This window comes from Lactuca sativa, chromosome 4 (genome assembly GCF_002870075.4).
Source record: "Lactuca sativa cultivar Salinas chromosome 4, Lsat_Salinas_v11, whole genome shotgun sequence".
Taxonomy (NCBI): domain Eukaryota; kingdom Viridiplantae; phylum Streptophyta; class Magnoliopsida; order Asterales; family Asteraceae; genus Lactuca; species Lactuca sativa.
This window is the reverse complement of record NC_056626.2, coordinates 173,788,600-173,808,174: the sequence shown is the minus strand read 5'-3', so window position 1 is coordinate 173,808,174 and position 19,575 is coordinate 173,788,600.

The following is a 19,575-nucleotide window of genomic DNA, read 5'->3' as shown; positions in this document are numbered from 1 at the left end:
TTGGAGGTCCCTAAAATCAAAAAGAAAGCACCATTCAAGCATCGAGTAACCTAAACCAGTACATCACTTAATCATGAAATTTTATCTGAAAATCTGAGATACGTACTAGCATGCAGTTATAAAAGCTCAATCAACAGGCGTATAAAGGCATCTCTCCATCATTATCTCATGCAAATCCTGAGCAGATCCTTAGCCCTAATCTAGCAAGAAATTCTCATATACTTATACAAAAACAATCAGCATAACACATGTCTAGGTATTTTGGGAAAAACTTACTTGAGCCCGATTGATTACATGCATTGCACCCCTTTTTTTTTAAAAAAAAAAACTTTTTGGAGAACTCGTATTATTTTAAAAGATTTTATTAACATCTTGTTTGAGTTCAGATACACCCAAGAGTATGCCCAAACCCTCAAACGAAGGGTCTGATACCAACTTGTAATGGCCCCAAAATACCGATTAATTTTTCATTTTCAATCAGTCAAAACCATTCATTCGTTATCCCAAATGACGATAAGAGTAAAAGTATTCTCAAAACATCAGATTAAAATAATAAACAATCATTTTGGAATAAACCTTCATGGATGCAGTGCGATCAAGAAGGGCCCTTATTTTTGAAGCAATAAGTGCCTGAAAATAATTTAAACATAAACCATAAGCACACAGCTTAGTGAGTTCACCAAAATACAATATACCATACATATATCGGGCCCCACCGGGCATCAGCGTTACCCGGTTAACATGCTCATCCGTAACATGTGGTGGGCCCATCCCAACACATTCACTAGGCCATGCCCAGCATCAGGCCCCAACCAGTGTACATACAAACACATGCAATAGTCACAAAGACAGCAAGCATCCTACATACATAATCTATTGGGCCAAAATTGGTGCCTTCGACCCACAAGTACAGGGAGGAGAATCAACTAAACTATTCAACAAAAGCTCAACGGCTACCCCAGCCAGAGAATAGCCAATCCAAGGACATACTCCCTGTCCTTGTAGATGGCTAACTCTTCAGGAGTGTCCTTCTATTTGTCAATCTCAATTAGTTCTTTCTCAAGGACATACTCCATGTTCTAGATACGAAGGACCATCATAATCTTCTGCATCAAATCATTGTAATTGGAACCATCCAATGCGACTTTGGAACAGATTTAGAGCAATGAAAAGTTTTGATTGGAGGAGGAGGATGAACAATAAACATCATTTGGAGTAGACATCTGTAAAAGGAAGGTAGTTTTATGTATATAAGAATAATCCTTAGTATAGCAACCCAAAAGTAAGAAATATTAAGGCTAGGATTCAACTAAATAATTCACAACTTAGAAAAGGGATGTCGTAATCTAATTGTAAATTATATAAAGGTAGGTAAATGATGGTTTACCAATTCCACCAATAGAAAAAGAAATTATAAAAGGAAATTAAGTTTTGATGAAATACCTAGATCATTTGAGATTCATTGAAACTATTCAATGGCACATTTAATCTCAGCAGATGCTTTTCTATTTGTGACTGGATTACCAAGGATCGCAAACACGATGTGAATAACCATGCAAATGTGCTTGGTAACCTCATTGTCATTTATCATCTTAATTGATGTGCTGGTAAACCACACATGCTCCATCAAGAATGATAATATGAGATACCCATTACCACTCTTTATTACTCCCTATTAGTGTGTCGGTTAACCACACACACTCCACTAACGACTTATAAAGTGTAATGTGCAATTTCGTGGGTTAGCATACAAATTCACATTTTTCCTGAAGTAACTAAGATTGGGATTCTTTATAAAGGGGGTTAGTTATTTTCAATTCATTATACTAATTAATGAGAATTAAATTTCCTATCTAACCCGTTCGGCTAATGACCCTCCACTAATTAAGGAATCGGTGGGTGAGAGTTGACACCCATTTAACTACCTTTATATGCAGTTTCCTTATACCCCCCCCCCCCCCCCCCTTATTGACTATCTTCGTGAATGAGGCGTACTAGAGCTTCGAATGACTTAGTCTTATACATATAGTAATTATTAAAGTTTTAATTTTACATATAGTATACAGTGTATTTTAAAACTTTTCAAAATACTAGGTTTATAATTAAAATTCAAATATTAAGAAATTAAATTAAATTTAAAAAATAAATCAAATTATTTAATAATTATCTATTAATTAACAATTTATTAGTTATATTATAACAAGTAAGGATTATCTAATTAAATTAATCAAATAATTTAATCATAATCCTTAGCCTGTAAATTTTCAAAAATATGATTTTAGGATTTATCCAATTTCAAAATTATCCATTTTGATCAGATAAGCTAACAATTATCAAAAAAATTAGAAACCCTAAACACATATGAAATTTATGAAACTTGAGGAGGAGTGTTTAGGTTTCAACACCCTAACCCTAATTTTGAAACTTAGGGAGCAAGATGTAAGTCCCAACTTTGCTTGTGTATCAATCAGATCCGCTTGATGGTGCAGAATCCCAATCAAACGGATGATGCCATATCAAAATAGAAGAGAATGGGAAGAAGAATAAGTGAATCTATGATGTATTCAATGAATTGAATGATGCTCCTTATACAAGATTCACTTTCTCTCTCGAAAACACACCTTAGAATACACACACTTAAGCTCCTTTCTCTCTTTCTTCTCTCTCTTAGCTGTACACACTCTTATGACTCTACTAACACTATTTATATGAGACAAACAGCCACAAATGGGGCCACAACTGTAAACACTTTCATGGCCGTAAACACCCATACAGCCGTAAATTAGACTGGAAAGTTATAATTGCCTAGAAAAATTAAAGTATAAACCATATTTTTGACCCAACAATCTCCCCCTTGGTTTATAGCTTTCTTTTCTAAATAACCCAATAAACTCCCCCTAAAATTGTAGCTAGCTTTTCTTGTCAATCTTCATTCGGAGCTTGGCTTCATCATTAATCTTCCAATTATTCACAACTTCAAGATGAACTTGATGAATCTTCAATGATTGACTTCAACATTAATCTTCCAATTCTTCATCTGGAGTAGTTGGGATTTTCTTCAAAATTTGACTCTGAACGCACATTGGGTGAGGAGGCTTCATCATAAGATTCTTGAAAGATAGCGCTTTCAGCTTGAGAATCTTCAGAGAGAATATCAGAGAGAAAGAATCTTCTGGATCACTTTAGCGGGTTCATAGATAGTAGTAAATTGATTGAGGAGGCTTCAATGCAATCTGTCACATAATCTTCAAGTGCAACTTCACCTTGCTTCTGGGGTTGAAGGATTGAATGTTGAAAGAATAGTCTTCATTTCTTGCTCCTTCGAATGAGAATTCTTCAATGATAATGGACGATGTCTTGGCTCGGAAAATTTTCATACAGTCTCCATGAGTCTCATCAATATCTGAATTAACTTTTCAAGACAAAGCGAAAACTAAAAGAAAACTTAGCACACAATATTTTTGGATTTTTCATATTTTCTGGAAAAATAAAAACAGAAACAAGAATATTTTTGGATTTTTATTTTTTTAAACAAGAAAAAAACAGAAATAACACTATTTTTGGATTTTTAATTTTCTAATTTTTGGTTGATTTTTGAATATTTTTTAATTCTCCCACTAAATTTGTGCATAGAGGAAAACTATGAACAAATTGAACAAAAACAAAAATAGTTGGGATCAAAGTTGTGAGATAGTCTTAACTTTGTTTATCAGTACCTTCACCTTCATGAATAGATCTGGTCAATCACCGGTATTTTGATCAACTTAAACACAAAGGATGTTGACGAATTAGACATGTTATAAGTGACAATACAATGTGAATTAAGTTCTTAAATGGACATTTAGCTGATGATGATTAAGGATACTGTTGTCCGCTTAAATTAAGCAGCAAGATCTACAAACAACCTATTAAATGGTTCAATTTTTTGATTTACTAGAATATATTTCCCACTTCCTGACATACTCCTTACTTTAGGTGAGTAGAAAATCATTCAAAAGGATGTTATATATAGAAGTGCATATGTTGTATTCAAGTCGGATGTCTTCCAATCATAAAGAGGGAAGAACATATGAATAACATAGATAGGGGTTAGAGAGATAGTAGGGTGCATATGTTGTGTCCCAAGTCGGATCTTCCAATCACACAGAGGGGAAATCATATGGCTAACAGATATGAAGAATTTGTTGGATTAGTGTCTAAGCCTATAACCATATTTGTCAAGTACTTGACCCGATTGTGCATGGTTCTTTTGGGTTGCTTTCACCAAAGCAAGTTGACTGGAGAAATAATAGAGAAAGAGGTTATTATGATTTATTAATATGTTATAACAATAATATATTAAAGGAGAAATCATATTTTTTAATTAATATTGGTCAATAATTAATTAAGAATTAATTTAGTGATCAAGTGTAATTAATTAAACTAGAGGGACTGAATTGTAATTATGTGATAGTTACAAAATAGGGTAATGATTATCCTAGATATAAGGTGGACAAATTCAAGGGATTAGATATCCTTGAAATCGCCCAAAGGATAAGGATAAGGGTTTTCAAGGCTTATCTTAAGGTTACTTGGTGGGCAAGCAACTAGATAAGGATAAGGATCGAAACCCTAATGTCTACACCTATATAAAGACCCCTTGGCTAATGAAATTTGTCCATGCCTTGTCTAGGGTTCTTAGGGACGAATTTCATACCTCCTCTCTCTATCTCTCTCTTGCCTCTCCGTTTGCTCTTGGTGTTTGTGAGCCATTAGAGGTACTACACTTGTGATACTTGCTTTCAAAGACAAGAAGATTCAAGATTTAAGTTGTTATCACAATATAACAACAAGAGGTATGTATTTCATCTTTCCCTGAGGATTTCGAAATTCTTAGAAGCCTTTTAGGGTTTCTTAATGTGTTCATAATGTTGTGTATCTAATAGTGAAAACATAGATCCAAATCTAGGGTTGCATGCACACATAGGATTTTTTGTACAAAACCCATCAGAATTGCATATAGAAGAGGATATACATAGAAATAGAGTTACATATGTTTATGTGCTATGGTGAAAATGGAAATTAGTGTTATACAATTTTATTTTTATTTTTATTTTAAAATAAAAATCATCAAACATTAAAAAAAATAGTTTACTTTAAATTTTTTATATTTTATTTTAATTTTAATTTTAACTTTTAAGTCTTCAAAATATCTTGTTTTTCAAAAAGATTTGATGCTTCTTGGGTTGGCAATTCATGGGTTTTGAGTAGGATAATGATACAAGGTTAAGCAGTGAAGACCACGATGCTTTCTTTGACACTGTCCATGATGTTGTGCAACCTGCAACGGAGACATAAAGAGTTAGTGGTGTTCTCAAAGTGACGACTCCAACTTTTGATCAGATGGCCAGTGCTACAATTGATATAGATGTAGCAACCTCCTTTTCATGTTGCTATTCCAACCTCTTTGCCGTCTGAAAGTGATCTTGAATTGACACATGCCTCCCAGCTTCCGGTTAAAAGAAGGTGAGCTGACCCGAGGCCGAGAGTGCTTATTAGAGATTAAGCCTAGCCAACGCAGCCAGTAACTACAGTCGTAGCTAGACCATCACAGTCAGCCCAAGTTGATATTCAGGAAGGTCCAAGCATTGTATTTGAAACCAGGAGTTCTTTAGCTCCTGGGGGTTCCTCCCCTCCAAGGCCTAAGCATGTCGCTACCTCTGAGAGGCTTGCAAGGTTCTTGGAGGAACTTGATGATGATCCTAATCCTCGCAGAAAAGGCATATCTATTGGGGAAGGCAACTCAGGGGGGGCAGACCCATCTATCCTAGAGCTAAGAGAGGAGATCACTACACTTATACAGAAGATCATCGAGAAAGACGTTTTGATCGGGAACTTCGATATTCGAATTTCCGAGCATGAAGAAGAAAACTTCCAGACATCTAAACAGATCTCCGATCTCTAATTTCATCTTGGTACCCTATCAACAGGCTACTTTGGCTTAAAGAACAAGCTTATTGCAGAATTTGGTGACAAGTTCAAGACCATAGTCGAAGAGCCTAGCACCACTGCAGTGATCAAGTTCCGAGATAGCAATAGAATTATTCATCTTGTTGATGCGTCGTATGTTCATTCCAAACAGTCCTATCTAAATCCAGAATGTCAGATACTTCGTGCCTACCAGCACATTGAACACATAGTCTAAAGAATTTAGATTCAGTACCATACACGGTTTAGACTGCCCGTTATCACTCTCTTGATTTCACTTCTCAATAATACCTACTAACGAAGGACTATAAGAAAATAAAAGATTATCTTCAGAATGAATCAATTTAAGATAAAATCAAGAGTATTAGAGAAGAAAACTCAAACCGTAATTCACCGATTGAATTTGCATCCAGAAGGTCTGAGAACAGCACGCATCATCTCAGAACAAATCCAAAAATTCTTCATTTCATTAATCACAAACCCCATGTGTTATCCTCTTCTTTCTTCGTTTCCTTTCTTCCTTTCCTACAAAGGAAACGTACTCTCACTTAAAGTTCTGAGTGTTACACAGTTGAGAGATGTCCCTTATCATGTGCCTGGAACAGCCACTATCAATAAACCGAAGACTAATGATATGCCTCCATTGCTGCTCCGACACAAAGAAGGATCGGTTGTTCTTTGGAACCTAGTCCATTTTGAAACTGGGTCGACCTTTGTCATCTTTGCAAGGTACTCACTCTCATGACATGTCCTGCTTATCACAAACAGAAGATGTAGAAATATTAGAATCATTAGAAGATTTGGGAGAGTGAACCTTTGGTACCCATCTATAGTTGGGTTTAACCCATTTCTTGTTCGAGTGGATGGGCGCCGAGGCACTTGCTTTTGAGCTTGAGGTCTGTTGCCGAGATGACTTTGACCTAATTAGTCTTGGCTTCACTGGAACATCTCTTGAACTTAACTTCTGGGCTGACATTCCCTTCTTTCCCTTAGGAGTTGATTTCTTGGCCTTGGGAGTTGAACTCTTGCCCTTCGTGGCATTCCAGTCGCCATTTTCTGAACAAGACCTTGAGGGGTTTCTTTTGGAAAATCTCCCTCTCGGTGCGTTCTGCCACCCTTGTGCATTATAGGGAACGTATGCGCGAATTGGACACTTTCAGGCAATGTGTCCAAGTGTTACACAGTGAAAACATGTCTTTTTCTTCACTGGGAAGTTGTTTCTTCCTTCCCCTGGTGGTGTGTCCTTGCCTCGTTTCTTAGGCCCCGTTTGATACGCATCTTTCCAGGTCCAAACAGATCTTTCTGGCTGAATGGACCGGAAAGACTGTTTGATTTGCACAAAAGAATGGGTCTTTCCTGGTAAGATATGTGTTTCCCAGAAAGCCCCAAAATCATATCTTTCTGGCTTAATGGGCTGGAAACACAATTATACACCAAACCCCGCCTCTTTCTTTCTTTATTGGATTATTAATTTTTTTAAATAACTTTTTTTTTATTTTATTTTTTATTGAATTATTACTTTTTTTCATCATTTAGCACAGTCAATCAGATGTAAAATCAAACAACATTGTTTCTTTCCCAGTCAGAAAACTTTCCCAGACAGCACTTTACCAGACAGCACTTTCCCAGACAGAAACAATCAAACGGGACCTTATTGTTCCTACAAGCACACTTGCAGCAAGTCGTTGGTTTCGCTTGTTTTGGTGGCTTGTATTTTCCAACAGTAGGTTGATCAGAAGTAACTGAGTTAGAAGCAACAAATTCTGAGTTCAAGGAGACATTGGTTTGATCAATAGTGTTTACAGAACTAGAATTATTTTTGTTCTCCTTGTCCTCTTCTTCCACTACTTTACCTGCACATGAAGTAGAAGCATCAGAAACATTCACCTTAATATTCTCAGCTGGCCCAGATTGTTCTGTCTTAAGTGAAGCTGGTTCAGGGGTTTGGCCAAACTGAGCAGGAATTTCTTCCTCATTTGTCTCAAGGGGTGGGTTATAATTGTCATTGAAGGGAGGTGGTACACTATGATACCCTAACCCCTTAGTGTGATTATGTTTGAATGTTAATTATTTTTCAATCATCGATGCAACTGCCTCACTTGACACATCAAATTTTTTAAAGTTGAATTCAGCATCTTTATATTTTGCTTTTAATGCATCAAGTTCGGCGGTCACAACATCAAAATCTTTCTTAAGATATCTACAATGGACATACTTGTCACAGTACTCTGCCTGTAATTTCTTGTAGTCATTAGTCTTGGCATCTAATTGATCGTTCAACGGTTTTTTGCCTTTCCTAAGCTGATACCCCTCGTATTTTAGTTCCTCGTTCTCTGTACGTAGTAATTCGTAATGCACACGTAAATTCTCCAAGGAAATTTCATTGACTTTGATTTTTGAAGAACTCATTCGTTACGAAAAATGCCCTTTGACTTGAAAACTCAAAAATCAACCTTAAAAGTCAAACTTAAAAGTCAAACCGAAAAGCTACATTTGAAATTTTGAAAGTTAAATGAGAAAGTCAAAGGTCAAACTTAGAAGTCAAAGTGAATTTTTAAGGTCAAAAGTCAAAAATAAAAGTCAAATATTAAAAACTAAAAATTTTGGTTGAAAATGAAATTTAAAAATAAAAGGAAATTGATTTTTGGGCTGAAAATGTTAAAAATGCGAAACTAAGGAAGCGAAGATATGATATTTTAGTTACAAAGGGAATGAATGTAACATCTAGCAATCTAGATCAACTGGTAAGGCTCTTGGTTGATGAGGTTAGGCTCCCGGGTTCGAATCTTGGCCACCCCAAAAAAATTTGATTATTTGTTGGCTACGAACTTCGGACTCGCTGAACGAGCACTCACACACGCTGCTGACAGAGACTGAGGCTGCTGAACGAGCAAGGGGGCCGAACAAGCTACTGACCGAGAACAAGGCTGACCGGAAACAATGTTGAGCCGTAAACGTCCAAGAAACCCTAGCCGCAAACGCTTCTTCGGCCGAGAAAGCTTCAATGGCCGTAAACCCTTCTTCCGGGCCATAAATATTGCTTCAGATATAGAAAAAAACAGTGATTTTCGCGAACAACAAACCCCCTTATTTTGCCAAGAGCTATCCAAAAACGCAAAACTCCTTACAAAATAAGATCAAATACGCTCCAGATCTGCAAAAATTGATTGATACAATCCAAGCTCTAATACCAATTGTAAGTTCCAAATTCGCTTCAGTATCAATCAGATCCGTATGATGGTGCGGAATCCCAATCAAACGGATGATACCAGATCAAAATAGAAGAGAATGAGAAGAAGAATAAGATGAATCTTGAATGTATTGATGATTAGAATGAAGTTCCCTTACACAAGATTCACTTTCTCTTTCTACAATAGACTCACTGCTCTATCTCTCCTATAGGCCCTCCTTTTCTAGTCGTACACTCCTCACCCACCTAACAACTATATAAATCACACATGGGCCGTGAATGGGTTCACGGTCGTGAACCCGTTCATGGTCGTAAACACAACGAAAAACACCTATTACATGACCGAAAAATACATTTTGCTAGAAAAGTAAAGTATAAACCATATTTTTGACCCAACACAAGATTAGTGTTTCAAAACCCTAACTCTAATTTTGAAATTTAGGCCTTTTAGGGTTTAGTTTCCATAAACCACAATTTGATCAAATTCAACAATTATAGAAAATTCAATTTAAAACAAACCAAACTCTCTATAACCACTGATGGATTTTAGGCATAGCAAAACAAACTTAAGACACTGAAGTGTGCATGCAACATCAAACAAGATCTATGTGTTCTCTATTGAACGTATAACTATGAACATCAAAACAGGAACCCTAAAAACCTAGGTAATCTTCCAAAAACACATAAAATGGTTTAGGATTACATACCTTATTGTTATCATATCAAATAACAATAAGGTATGTAATCCTAACCCTAATTTTGAAATTTAGGCCTTTCAGGGTTTAATTTCTGTAAACCACAATTTGATCAAATTCAATAATTATAGCAAATTCAATTGAAAACAAACCAAACTCTCTGATACCACTCATGGGTTTTAGGCATAGCAAAACAAATTTAAAACTCTTGAGTGTGCATGCAACCTAAAACAAGATATTTGTGTTCTCTATTGAACCTATAACTATGAACATGAAAGTAGGAACCCTAAAACCCTAGGCAATTTTCAAAAACATATAAAAGGATTTAGGATTACATACCTTATTGTTATTATAGCAAATAACAATGGTCCTTGTCTTGTAGAAGTCTTTGAAGAAATCACCATAAGTTTCGTGGCTCTAATGGTTCACACCCAAGCTACCAAGAAGGAGATTATGCAGGGATGAGAGGGGAGAGTATAATTTCGGCCAACCCTAGAGGAAGAAGTGATGGCCGAAATATGAAGACTTTGGTCCTTTATATAGTCCAAGTAGAAAACCATGGATACGCCTAAAACCAATGTAGTAATATTATTTTGATTTGGTAATTATCTAGCTTCGTAACTATCCTCCAATGATAATTCCAGAAACCCCAAAGGCCTCTAAAACCATCTACCCCTTGTGTGGAAGGTTCTGGAGCCTTTTTCTCAACTATTGAACAATTTCACTTTAGTCGTTGCACTTCTAATTATTTCTAATAATCCCAAAAATCATCTTGTCCAATTGCTAAGTTTGATGGCAATCCAAAAGGATTGCGCTACTATCAACTCAAGTTTATACCAATTACAGTTATGGGCTTAGACATCTAATCCAACATAAAAGTTCTTCAACAATCAACTCACCGACTTACTAGAACCCAAACAACATCCATCTCAACACAACACGAGCCTTACCCTTCTATCGCGTACAATTCATTTCACAAAACAGGCTGCCACCAACACAAATTAAGACGAAAACATGGTGACACACAACACGAGAATAAGATAGGCTATTGTAATTATGATCCAATTCAAAGTCTATAACACCAATAAGAACCATATCTATAATTCGAACCAAGTTCTCATTTGTTAGCTTGTTCAACCCACATACACCCCTCCCAACAATATCTAATGAACTTACCACAATACATACCCTCAAGAGAACCCAATACCAACCCTATATTTATTGCATTCCTTTTTTCCTCAAGAACTTACCTAAAGGGTGAAGTACTAGTAGATCTGACGAAATGATGAACCTCATTTGTGAATTGAAACATCATCATAAATGACTGAAACAATGTCCTACCCTTGACTGAAGCTGAACATATTCTACGAATATGTAACTAGCTCGATAAAACTCCCAAATTTATTCTAAAATGTTGCTAACACGTTGGTCGGATCAATCCAAATACCAACCTTGTCGACACGACATGCCAAAATTGGATTCTACTCAAATCCAAAGCCACACCTGAAAAACTAAGCAATACTACTCCGACATCTGAACTCCCAATAACCAAGGACAGTTGCCAAACCAAAGCCTACTATGTGTAATAGTTCTATAGTTAACAATTAATGGTACCCATACCCATAAACCAAAAGGCACAATGTACAGATTATGACGATTGATTGACATATCCATTGAATTTCCACTAGTACATCTCGAAACATTCGAAGAACCTCATCTATTGACGATGAATGAAATAACCAACGATCGAGAACGCATTTACAGCTATTCCATTAATCCAATACAATACTGAACAAAGCCCATGTGAAACTACAAATACCAAACTCTAAGTTGATTGATAGATCATTAACTGCGCATACTAGACTTTAGATAACAATCTATACAACGAGCTAACAAATACTTCAACAACGAGATAACAATCTATACAACGAGCTAACAAATACTTCAACAAAAGTCGTCATTCTTAATTCACCTTCATTGATCACTTCAAACATTCAACTAGTTCTTGACTTAACTAAACTCAAAGAAAGCATACCCTTGATCACATCTCAAGGCAACCACACCATAAGAATCTTCTTCTGCATTCCAACACTCACATACTTGCCGCCAACAACCGCAACGATATAGCCCTAGGTTGGATCTACATCCCAACTCAGAAAATCTCATGTATGCTCTATCCTTCGGCCGAACACGGAAAGCTAATAAAATATAATCCCTATCATAGATAGTTGCATCACAGTCCATCTACTAATCACTCAGTCTCCAGCTATAATTCTTGAGTTGATCATCACAATTTCTTCCTTCCTAATCCCACGACTCAACTGGCACTACCTCGAGCAAGGCCCTCGATACCTCAACATCAACTAAATCACCTAGGTCTGCACCATTCAAACCCAAACTGACATAGACATTATAGTTTTAGATTATATTTCAGGTACTTCAGAGGATCACGGGAAGGCAAAGGTGTGATCGTGCACCTCCTCATGTTTTGTTTCACTTTTTGGGACTTTTCTGATTTTGAACCTATTTTTTGAAAACAATTTGTAAGCAATGATGCCTTTTTATCATATTTAAAAGTTTAAAATTTTCTTGAGTTTTATGAATGCTACAACAAGGATCAATCTTGCATGAATATATTGCTACAAAACCACTAAAAACTCCAAAAATAGATGAGAGAGAAGAGAGGAGGCTCAAATCTTGAAAATAGAGGCTAGGGTTCTCCCAAGGGGTTCAACATATGATGGAGGCTAAGAAATACCCTAAAACATTAATCCTTTCTAATAAGTTGAAAACTAACTTGAAGATCGATTAGATCTATAAAACAGGTAAAGAAATAAACAAGTAAACAGCAAGAACACAATAATGGATCACAGATGTCGAATGATTAATAAACAATCCTCAGAAGAGCTCGATAAAGAACTTCTACTGTAGAGGATTTAGGGTTTACAAGAACGATGAAGAAAATCTGTAAAGCTATCGTAATTGCTATCAATCGTTCACCTAATATGCATGCAAGCACATTATTATATACTAAACCCTATCAGCTCACGGTTGGACAGGCCCAAACCGGAGTACAAAACTTGGACTATTAACCGATCCCAATGACGCAATACAAAATAAATCTGCTACCCAACAATCTCCCCCTTTGCGTCAAATTGGAGCGAGATCATTACTTCTTGCTTGGGCCAGCAGCGGGAGCCTTCTTCTTTACAGTCTCAAACAGACGCGAGATAAGGGCGAGGATCGTCTGTCTGAACCGGATGTACCACTGAATCATGTCGTCAAAGTATTTGATATCATCCGCTGTATTTTCTTTGCATATGTGGATGATCCCCAGCACGTGCTCTAGACAAGCAGTGGTATAAAGATGTTTATCCGCTAAGGCAAAGAGACATTTCTGTCCTTCACTCCTAGTGAACATGACCGAGTTTCGCCTTGGGTCAATCTTTCCCATCTTCATCTGGTTTAGATCACTGGCCGAGCCAACAGGAGAGATCTTCGGTTTCTTCTTGAAGACATTTGCAATCTCCTGATCCATCAGTGCGACCTCCATGATGTAGCACACCAACATCCTTTTGAGATGGTCAATGATCGGACCATATTCAGCTTCTTTAGTCAGAAGGATGTTGTCTAGAACAATCCAATCGTGGGGGTTGAGGTTCGGCAAATCTGCTAAAGAGATGGCATGTTCAGTTTTTGCAGATCCCCTGACCACCTTGAACCGAACGTTGATAAATCTCCCTTCAGTGTATGGCTTCAGAACCCGAACGTTGATGATCTTCTGAGCGATCCAGGTTTGGTACTGGGGTTGAGCGGCCTTCAGATAAAACTCAATCAATTCCCGATCAACCTCCGGATGAGGATGAGGAAATTCAGCAACGTTGGCGAAGGCGTGAAAGATGAACGCCTTTCGGGTTAAGGGCATGTCGAACTGAGAGTCGACAGAGTTGTAGCAGTCAAAGGAGATTACCGGTTCAAGCCATAAGATGCTCGGGGTATCGATTGCCTCCTTTATCATCCTCTCGAGAGTCCAAGCAGGGATAAGAGCCTTCCTGCTCTCGAGAAGGTAGTGGGCTTCCTTCTGTTTGCGCTCAGCTTCTTCAGCTTCTCTCGCCACACGAATATTATCATCTTCAACATTACGACGACTTTTTCATTTAAGCAAGTCGGCAATGGTTTCTTGATCATCTTCCTCTTCTTCCTCAGCTATCTTCTTTCCTTTATCCTTCACACCCAAACCAGAGGCTTGACCTGTAGGAGGAGGTTCGGTTGTGTGAGCAGCTTTTGAGGAATGAGGTGGTTGCGATCCAGACTCTTTTTCTCCCCCTTGTTTCGGAGAGGACACAAAAATGGGTAGCCCTTCAATTTTACTTAGCAGATCTAGGGCAGGAGCGAGTTTCTCTGCAAGGGTACACCTCACAGAGTGGTTCAAGATCGGATCGTGCGCTTCAAGGATGTTGGATATAGCTGAGTGTATATCCGAAACACACGTCTTGATGACCTCCCGTTCGGATCGAAGAGCGTCAATTTGTTGCTGAGAGTTGGAAAGCTGAGCACTCTTGACCTTTGGGGCAGTGGTCTTCCTTGCTAGAACGTCCATCAACGAGTTTTCGGCAGCTAGATCCTCTTGGAGTTTAGAGAGGCGTTCGTCAATGGAAGTACGGAGGGCTGAATTGTCATCACTGAGCGATTGGCGAAGTGTAGCAAATGACTTCAACTCCGTGGAGAAAAACGTGGCCAACTGTTGAACAATTGGTTCCAACGTTGTCTTGGTAGCAGTGGCACTCTCCTGCAAAGATTGTAACAGGGTAGAGGCGTCTGAGAATAGTTTATCGACTTTTTCAGTCGCTGCCTCACAAGCTTTCGTCGAGGCTTCTATGGCAGCGGTGGCAGAAGCGACCGAATCTTGCTGAGCCCTGGAAAAGGCATCAACAATCTTCTAAAGAGTAGCTTCAAAGAGAGATGATTGAGAATTGGAGGAGGAAGCAATGAGCAAGTCGACCTTCTCATGCAGCTCCTTAAGGTGCTTCTTTGTTACCGGAGCATCCTCATCATCGTCGCTTTGCACCTGAAACGAACTGTAATAGACCGAATCAAATGTCATGTTCTCCCCGCCAAGGAAAGGGTTATCGCCATCAGAGGCATGACCGGGAGATGGTGGTGGTGGTGGTGAAGCTGGTGGTGGTTCGGTTGTATGGGTGGGTTCTGGTTGGGTTGTTTCGGGTGTAGGGGTAGGTGTAGGTGTAGGTGTAGGTTCGGTTTGTTTTTGAGTAGGGGTGGGTTCGGGTGGTTGTTGGGTTTTGGTTGTGTGTCTGGGTTCGGTTACTGGCGGTGGTTCGGTTGCATCGGTATGAACCCCCGTATCAGATACGTTGGTTGTAACCTTTGCTGTGGATGTTGTTGTTGCATCAGTGAAGATGGGTGGTGGCATTGGGAATGAGGTTTTGGGAATATGGGTAGAGGGGTTTATGGTGGGAATGGAAGTAGGAATTGTTTGAGTAGGAGAGGGAATAGGAGAAGTATGGATTTGCATGTCAGGGGTAGGTGATCTGGGTGGTGTGTTGCCCCGTGGAGGTGTGTTGCCTCTTGGAGAGTCGTCAGAATCCGAACTCTCTCCCTCCGACTCACTTGAAGAGGAAGCGATAATGAGCTTTCGCTTTGGTTGAGTCTTACGCCTCTTCTGTTGCGGGGACTGAGCTGCTTTGGTTGCTTTCCTCTTTCTAGGAGAAGGGCCTTTAGCCCCTTTGGCCACTTTCTTCCCTTTGTCTGCCTTTTTGCCTCTCGGAGCAGGCTTATCGGCATCATGAATGGACTTGAGCATCTCCGGCGTGAGATCCCTCAGACCATACTTCTTGAACTCCTTGTAGGTCCGGATGATCCTGCTGTCAGCTGGAACATCAGCGTACATGGTTTCCGGGATGGAACCATTGAAAGGGAATTTCGATGCATCTGAGACGATGATCTTCGTGGTATGGAATATACCAATCGAAGACATCGGTGCGCCGGCAACAGTGGGGACATTGTTCTTATCCATCGCCCACTTAGTAATAAGGGTCCAAAACCTTGCATACGACACCTCAGAATGTCGTGAAGAAGAAGATAAACTCTGGATGAGTTGTTGCCAGAGAACCAACCCATAGTCGACGTTGACGCCGTTGTAAACTCCGTAACAGAATGGACAGGAAGAGTCGACTGGAGCCATTTGAACCTGAGCTCCTTTCTGAGAGACCCTTGAAAAGCACAGTGAACATTCCGTTCCACTGTGGCGGTAAACAAGACTTTTTGAACTTTGCGACGGAGGTGAGCGCCTCCGTGTACCCCATATTATAGAACATATTGAAGAGATGCCCCATCGGAATAGTCTCCAGATTAACCCTTGAAGGGTCAGCTTCAAACCCTAGTAGTGAGCCAAATCGTTGCTTGGAAATAGAGGCTTTGTGATCAGAAACCTCGAAGAAGATCCTATCGACCACTTTATCATAGTGTGTAGTCGCATAAATCTGCGATAAGAGCTCCATGGGCATTGATTCCACCCTCGAAAGTGCAGGTGCTATTGGCGAATACTTCAAGCACTCGATGATTGGGAACATGTAGGAGTCATATGCGTGAGGGGTTAAATCGATTACGAGACACTGTTGAGGGCGAATGGGAAGGATGTGAGAAGTAGCGTGAACGGAGGATGAATTTGCCATTGTTGAAGATGGGAAGAAGATGATGAACAGTTAGGTTTCAGGGAATTTTTGCTCTCTTGGGAATTTTGATGCAGTAAAGAGGTAAATGGGAGAGGATGTCGCTTTTTATAGTGGGTTTAAGGAGAGTGAAAAATCTGCCCAAATCTCCCATCGAAATACCAAGAGTTTTTCGGAGTGACTGATGCGTGACAGTTGTGGAACCGATGATCACGCATGAGAGAGAGTGTCAGATTCCGAAGAACATGCCTCCCATCAAGCGCCGTTTCTGCTAAACCGTTTCAAATCCACACGCGCATGTCTGTGCCAGAGAGGAATCGTTTCAAATTCGCACACGCGTCTGCGACGTCAGTTAGAGATTAGATGCTTCAAATTCGCACGCTTTCCCTGTTCCGCCGTTTGAAATCAAATCAATAAATCTCCCGCCTGAGTCAGCAACTCTTCATCTTATCCCCATAATGTGTAACGGCATCTTTTGAATAACACACCCACGTGGATTAATTTTGACCACATCTTTATAATTAATCACCGATCCAAAGAAAAAGCCTGTAATTATTAGTACCAGAATGTTGGAAAATCAAATATTTTTGTGCTAAGGGTGTGAAAAGAAAAGAAATAAAGCAAATCTTTTTAGGAATAATTGTGATGTCAATAATGACACGAAACAAATGATCCCGGGCACGAATCTCTTCTTTCAAAGTCAAGAGAGACCTTAAAGTGTTAGTGTAGTTTCCCGTTGAATAACGATCAAACACTTATTAAGAAGTGTTGAAAGGCTTCTTTTAATTAGGCTTCTTAAGGTGGCTTTAGCTTTGATTCAACAGTCCTAATCTTGAAATAAGATAGAAAGTGAACAAAGTACTTGTGAGACTGGTGTAGTCTGTTGAACAAGTAGGTAAGAAATGATTTTAAAGTGGCTTGGAAAATATAAAATCTCAAAGATAATAAAACTGGATCCCAAGGGAAGAAATGTTATGGCGTTTAACAATTTCATAGGAATCACACAAAATAAAAACTTGAGATTTCATGAGGAGACGTCCGTCAATTCGTTAGTGAAAACTTGAGCAAATTGATTGTTCACCGTCAATTCAGATTTGGTTTTGAATTTTGGGTTTCACTCAGCTCGTAGTGGCACGAAACTAAGATCATAAACACAGTTTTTTGAGTAACCATAAACCTCAGTGGTAAATTCTGAGAGTCTCAAGGGTTACTTTGGTGAAACGAAGTTAATGGAGAAAAGTAATGGAGATGGTGTAGGAATGCAAAGTACCTCTGCTATGAAAAGTAGGACTAAGCAGAAAACTCTTATCTCATGTGAGAAGAGAGTTAGGTAGCTCTCGATTAGAATAAATGTGATAGCCTAATTGGGAAGACAAGGTTTGTGTATACCAAGTCATTAAGGCTAGTATTCAGAATCTGATGAGGCTTGAGGCACATACATCAGCATGCTTCTAGGGACACTTAACTAATCCAACAATTATATCCCCATAAACGAACGAACACACATAGAAAAATTAAAGACAAAAAGCAAATAAAGAACAAAATATTTTTGTTGTTTTGATATATATAAAAAGATAAAAAAAATTAGACTAAGAAAGAAAATAAAAAGATTTTTAAAAACGTGGAAAAGAAAAGAAAAAATAAAAAAAACTTTGGAAATTTTTGGAACCGAACCCTAGCGTTCGGTTGGTTTCGGTTTTGAAAAAAAAAATTTGAAAAACCGAACCCGAGCGTCCGGTTGGTTTCGGTTGAGAAAAATTTTGAAAAACCGAATCCGAGCGATCGGTTGGTTTCGGTTTTGAAAAATTTTGAAAAATTGAACCCGAGCGTTCGGTTGGTTTCGGTTTTGAAAAATTTTGAAAACCCGAACCCGAACCTTCGGTTGATTTCGGTTTTGAAAAATTTTGGAAAACCAAGGAATTTAGACTTTCAAAAAGGAAATACTTTGGACAATAAGATAAACAACTTTGTACAAGAAATTTACAACCAAGAAAACTACCTTTGAAATGATGTGCGAGTGCAGATGATTCAACCGAACCCGAACGTTCGGTCTATTTCACTTCTTACGTTTGAGATCGAGAGGTAGTTTGTGGTACTGACTATGATTCCATCATACCTAGCCCTTGTAGAATTTTGTTGAATGAGGCTTCAGGAAGAGCTTTGGTAAAGACATCAGCCAGTTGATCAGTGGTTCTAACAAAGTGAATTTCAACGTTTCCATCTTCCACATGATCTTTGATGAAGTGATACCTCAGTGCTATGTGCTTAGTCTTGGAGTGTTGCACTGGGTTATGACAGATCCTAATTGCACTTTCAGAGTCACAATATAGTGGAATCTTTTTCATATTGAGTCCATAGTCTATGAGTTGACTCTTGATCCAAATCACTTGAGAGGTGCAGGATGCAGCTGCAATATATTCTGCTTCAGCTGTAGATAAGGACACACAAGTTTGTTTCTTTGATTGCCAACTAACCAATTTCCCGTCAAGGAATTGGCAGCCACCCATGGTGCTTTTCCTGTCGAGTCCACAACCTCCAAGGTCTGCATCTGAGTAGGCTTGAACGAAGAAGCCTGAGTTGGAAGGATACCATAGACCTAAAGAGGTAGTTCACTTGAGATATCGTAGAATGTTCTTCACTGCAAGCATGTGAGGTTCGCGTGGGTTTGCCTGAAATCTAGCACAGTAACAAACATAAAACATTATTTCAGGCCTGCTAGCAGTGAGATACATCAGTGAGCCTATCATCTGACGATAAAGCGTAATATCAACAGCCCGTTTGTCCAAGGATGGGGTGAGCTTGGTGCCGAACGCCATTGGAACTTTGACTTTGGAATCTCCATCATGCCAAATTTTGCAAGGAGAGTCTTCGTGTAAGCTTCCTGATTAATAAAGATGCCTTCGGGTCCCTGTCTAATATTTAAACCAAGGAAAAAGTTAATAGGACCCATTGAGCTCATTTCAAATTTAGTCTCCATCAGCTTTCTGAAATCAGCCGTTAAGCTGGGATTCGTATAGCCAAAGATGATATCATC